Source organism: Anthonomus grandis, chromosome 10 (assembly GCF_022605725.1).
Source record: "Anthonomus grandis grandis chromosome 10, icAntGran1.3, whole genome shotgun sequence".
Taxonomy (NCBI): Eukaryota; Metazoa; Arthropoda; class Insecta; order Coleoptera; family Curculionidae; genus Anthonomus; species Anthonomus grandis.
The window spans coordinates 28,538,172-28,543,882 of record NC_065555.1 but is presented as its reverse complement, the minus strand read 5'-3'; positions in this window follow the sequence as shown (position 1 = coordinate 28,543,882).

Here is a 5,711-nt window from a genome sequence, read left to right as displayed (position 1 = left end):
AACAAACCCTCAGCTGATTCTGACGTATCACAAAAGTTCAAAGAAGAAGAAACGTCCGCAGATGTGCAGTGTTGCCAGATATACGATAATTATGGAATTGAATCATTGATTTTCGTAAGTAAAAGATGATATTCGTATACATTGCGTATGATAGAAAGAGTATTTTCCATAATACTTGGTTTAACTGTAGAGCATTTATGGCATTCTTGTAAGGTATTCAGGTATTCGTTAGTTCACCGTTTCTAGTGTAAACTCTTGAACTCGAGTAGTAGACTCCAAAGTGAGAAAATGGCTTGGCGGTAAAGGTTGCAAGTCCTTGGCATCGCTACTAAGAGCGCAAAGAGGTCTACTGTCTAAGATTGAAGCTCTAATCCGCGTAAAAAAGTATAGAATTCTTCGAACGAGAAGGTTTGAAATCCTATAACTTGAAGTGTCCTTTAAGTGAGCCAGCTTCAGCGAGACCATCCATAATTGATCTACTAGGAAGAACAAAATTCCATGTTATACGAAAGGCAGCTATAAAAGCCTCAGTGGTTAAGTCAGTACCTTTTAACCGTTGTGCATCCTCTCGTCGCACCTTTGTGCTTAGGCATAGTCAGGAAAAAAGGACCAGCGAAATCTACTAGTACACATACATGAGAGAATGACTTGAGCTGGTAAACTATGAAATTTGGCAGGTCTCCCATGTACAGATTATAGGATTTAGGTTTAAATTTAAAACAACGAAGGCATTTTGAAAGGTCAAACTGGGCGAAAGAATCCAGAAATTCTGGAGCAACAAATTACCTCTTCGACTAATAAGTGTGTAAATCCAGGAGACTCGGAAAGCAGTAAAGGATGCTTGGCTTCGTAACGAAGATCAAGGGAATGACAAACTCTACCACCCACCCAGATAGTCTTTTCGTCGGCGGTTGGTTGAACCAGATTTGGGGCCCGTTGATTTCAATGACTATTTTTCTAATATTGCTGAGAAGTTACTGGAATTTTATGGATTTAGGGGAGTGGCTTTGAGGTTGTTAAAGTCATACATACAAGTCATATTGTGTGGTCGGACCCAGAGGATGGTTGCATCTGGATTTTCTTTAGAGATAGCACACCTTAAATGTGGTGTACCTCGAGGGTCAGTGTTAGGTCCTATTTTATTTTTATTATACGTTCATTTTATTATTTTTTTTATTTTTATTGTCCAAGAAAAGAAGGAACGTAACAAAAACTTTAGATGTTTTACATACTTTGGAGGTATCTCACATCAGCTGGCTAAGTTCTTTAAGCCCCTCGACATATATGTTACGTTTAAAACTTCAAATTTGTTAAAATGAAATTTGGTAAGACCAGTAGATGAACAAGACCCTCTATCTAAATCTGGGGTTTATGGCTTACAACGTGCCGATTGTCCCGATATTTATGTAGGTCAGTCAGGCAGGAGAATTTCCACTAGAATACAGGAACATTTGAGTCTGGTGAATAAGTTTAGAGACGCTGATACTACTGAAACCAAGTCGACCTTTGCTACACATTTATTGTCCTCCGGCCACAGTTTTACTGTTCCTGGTAATGTATCATGTATCAGTTGTGCATGAATGCTAAAAAAGCAGAAAACTGGACCTTCTGGAAAAATTAGAAATCACCAAAGCCAAGAAAAGCCCAATCCTAGACTGTGTTAACGACGTTTTTAATTTTGAACCCGGACTCATTTTTAACAATATTGCCTGACATACTCCACTTCTACTAGAAATGTCTCCAAGGACCTGGTAGCGCAGTGGTTGAATTGAATTAAATTGTCGAAACAGGTCTCCTGATGGACCCGTCATGCCCCACCGGGGGTTACCAGAGCCCAACGGCCTTAGAGAAACCGATAAGGTCTGAAGCTCTCGGGTCTGAAGGACTTAAAGTCACTCGGTACACTGAAAGTGTTACCCAAGTATTTAAAGTGGCGCGCGTGAGTGCTGGGCACTCCCCGACTACATGGTCAACGGTTTCATCCTCCTCACAGCACCATCGGCATTCCGGGTTGTTCGCAATACCGATAGTATGGAGATGGCTTCTTAAGTGCCAGTGACCGGTTAAAAGACCCATCACTAGCCGAATTTTGCGTTTTTTTAGGCGTAGTAGATTTTTGGTGAGACAGGCAAAGGGCCCACCTATGTGCGCTTTGGCCTGTCTCATACCAGGGGACTCAATTCATCTTTGGTGGGTCATTGACGCGACCGCAACGCATTTGGCGATACCAACTATGGGTTCCGGCCCCATCGGCACATTCACGGATCCCAGTCTGGCAAGAGAGTCCGCTTCCTCATTACCTGCATGGCCAGGTATCCAGACGAGCTGGACCCTGCAGCCAACCTGCACCAGTGGTTTACATTGCTTAACTGACGTGTTTTGACTGAGACTAACAGTAGGTTGGAATCTCACTTAGGACAATAATTTTATATTTTCGTATTTCATCAATTTTAATTTAGTTGGTTTAGTTTTTACAAACTTGTGGCGTATCACATTCCTAAGAATTTATTTTATTTAGTGTGTGTATGTATAATGTGACAGTAAACATGCACTGTTTGTAGTCGATTTTTAAGGTACCAATTTTATCTAACTTTAAGGTTGTTATTGTATTTAGGTCCTTTGTTTTTAATTTTTAGATCTGATGATGCTCTTAATATGAGCAAAACACGTGTAACCTACTGTTAGAATTAATAAATACTTTTAAGACCGAGACTTTGTGTAGTTCCCTTTAGATTATTGAATCTAGGTCTCTTTGAGAAAATGGACTATTTTCAATTAACATTCTGTGTTGGCTAAATTGTTTAAATTAAAATTGCCATAGATATTGACTCGGTTTATATTATTAAGTAATAAGTGGATTAATTATTTCTAACAACAGGGCATCATCGAAGTCGCTGTCAGACCTGGAGGATTCTAGGGCTGAAAAATCCTCAATAACGCTATCTAATTAAATTAGATATAATATATAATATAGATCAAATATTAAATATCTATAGTTTGATTAATATCAAATAAAATGAGCTTAGAAAATCTAAGGGGTAACAATCACAAAGAAAACGAATTTCCTGAAAGTAACGCTTTTTGCTATCGTTAGATTAGCGGTAAACATGTCATCTATTTCGAAGACACCTTTTGGACAGCTGTCAAACAGCGGCTAAGATAACGTTTATAATAATAAGAAGCCTTGCCGACCCCGGTAGCACCGTGGGCAAAGTGTTCACGCAATCACGTGTGGTCTCGGGTTCGAATCCTGGCATGCGCATGGTGTTTGTCTTATAAAAATTAAACACTTGTAGTTCGCAACCCATGTTAAAGTGTAGGTCCATAAACAACAAGATTGGGCGGCCGTCAAAATACGACGCGAGTCCATTGTATTTGAGGAAGAAGAAGAATAATAAGCCTTATTTCCAACAGGTTACAAATACCCAGTTACAGGAAAATTAAATTTAAAAATTAAATATATAAATGTACAAAGTACAAATGCATGAACTGTATGGATCTAATGCAACTAAACTATAAAAGAATTGCTATATAATTAAAAATTTAGTGAGTTTAAGAAAATAAATAATAAAAAATTAACACTAAATTAGGATAAGAATCAAGAATTAATTTAAATCAAAAGAGCAGAAAAAAAATGAGTGAATAAGTTAATTCAAACTAAGAACTAAATATCCTATAATCCTAGCCTCCCCCACCGACGCAGGTGACTCAAAATAAGTGCCAGATTGTCATGGTGAATATCACAAGAATCAGCTATAGTGTTAAAGTTTTGACACATAAAGTGAATAGGACTCTGGTACAGAATGTTGGACCTGGCTGTGTCCAAGTTAAAAGCTGGACACTGTCTAGATCCTGGGCGTGGTATATGAAAGCAAAAGGGATGGACAGCCAATTTTATGGTTAAGTAAATTAAACAAGAATTTCACCTAATGCATTTCTCTCCTCTTCGCAAGTGAACGGTCACTTATATATTACACACAGGTTTATCTAGAGAGCAGCAGGTTATGGTCAAAACCCCTAGGAGGATAGACTCCATCATCCTTAAATGCCAAACATTTAAGGAATCGCCGTTGAACTGATTCCAGTAGGTGAATGTGCTGGTTGTAAATGGGAGACCAAATGAGCGAGCTGTAGTCCAGTCTGGATCTAACAAATGCATAGTAGAGAGTTTTGGCAGTGGCAGGGTTCAAAAAAAGTTTGCAATTTCTAATAAAAAAGCCCAGCATCCGAGTAGCTCTAGATACAGTATCTTCGATGTGAGGGATAAAAAAAAATTTTTGGTCAAAGGTGACTCAAAGAACCTTAGAACAGGTAGGCCTTGCCAGAGACTCTCCATTGACTGAGTAATTAAAGACAACTGTACTTTTGATTCGAAAATAGCTAGCCACATTACACTTGGAAACATTAAGGTTAAGCCTGTTCAAAGTGCACCTATCATTGACTGTTAAGCCAACACATTCCTCATGGTACCATTTAAGACATTTGCTGCACTGCCTCATATCGGCCTGCCTGTCTTCCTCACATCCATGGCAATACCATTCGGTACTTAACTTTTCCCTGGAGCTTTCAATATATTTATTCAATTTGGCATGACTTTTGTTCTCCTCGGTAAAAAGATCTCTAGTAACTGGAGTTCCTTTGTAGTTAAGAGCTTTTTTTCGATTTTTTTTTTAGGTTTTTCTGGTGTGGGCAAAAGCTCATTAAAAGAAGTGACTTTTGTTGTTCGTCTCTTTAATTCAGCAAGAGGGATATGGTCATCAGTCGAATCCGAGTCAGAAGAGTAAACATTGGAATAGGAAAATTTGCCAGACTTGTTGGATGCCATTCCAGACGGACCAGGTTGAGGAGATTCAGGTGGACGCCTATTTTCTTTGATGGTATCATCCGGTGCCGGTACGTCTGAGAGAATTGAAGGAGCAAATGCTGTTCCTGGAATTGCCTCGGGATTTAATGGAAACAGACCAGTAGCCTTAAAACCGTTTATAATGTTACTACGTGTCATGCATTTAGACCAAACATTTGAAAGTATGATGTTAAAACATGATTTTTGTTAGGATTCTGATCCAAGAATAATAATACCTCATTATCCCAATGATGCTCAAATAAACGATATACAGATTTGTCGAGGGGTTGAAGCTCATGTGTTGTATTCGATGGCAAACAGTAGAGATATGTATCAAGTGGGTCTCCAACATCAACAATTGACAAATCAAGATGACAAGCTGCACCATCAAAAACTAAGAGGCACCTTCCTGGCCTTTTGTATCGGGCTAAGTGCTTAAGGAATTCTTTAAAAAGTTCGTTAGTCATGTAGCCTTTACTTGATTTTTCCACTATAGTTCCTGGTGGCAAATTATCATGTAATTCTGGCTTTAGCCTCTTTCCTTTAAAAATAATCATAGAACGTATTGGTATTCCAAGGGCATTGACACATCCTGCAATTGTCACACTCTCTGCATGTTCTGACGACTGAAAGTGAACACGTTTTACCCCTTTCTTAGCTAAAACGGTTGGCTGGTGGTGAATAGTCAAGCGGCATCCTTTTTCATCCATATTATAAAGTCTTTCAGGGTGATTAATTATATCAAGATCATCATACATTTTCCCTATTTTTGAAAAATGATCATCAATTATAATTTTATTAAGTTTTTGAGCCCTAGCTGGATTCATAAACAAATTACAGGATTTCTCTTCATAAAAGCCTTTAGCCA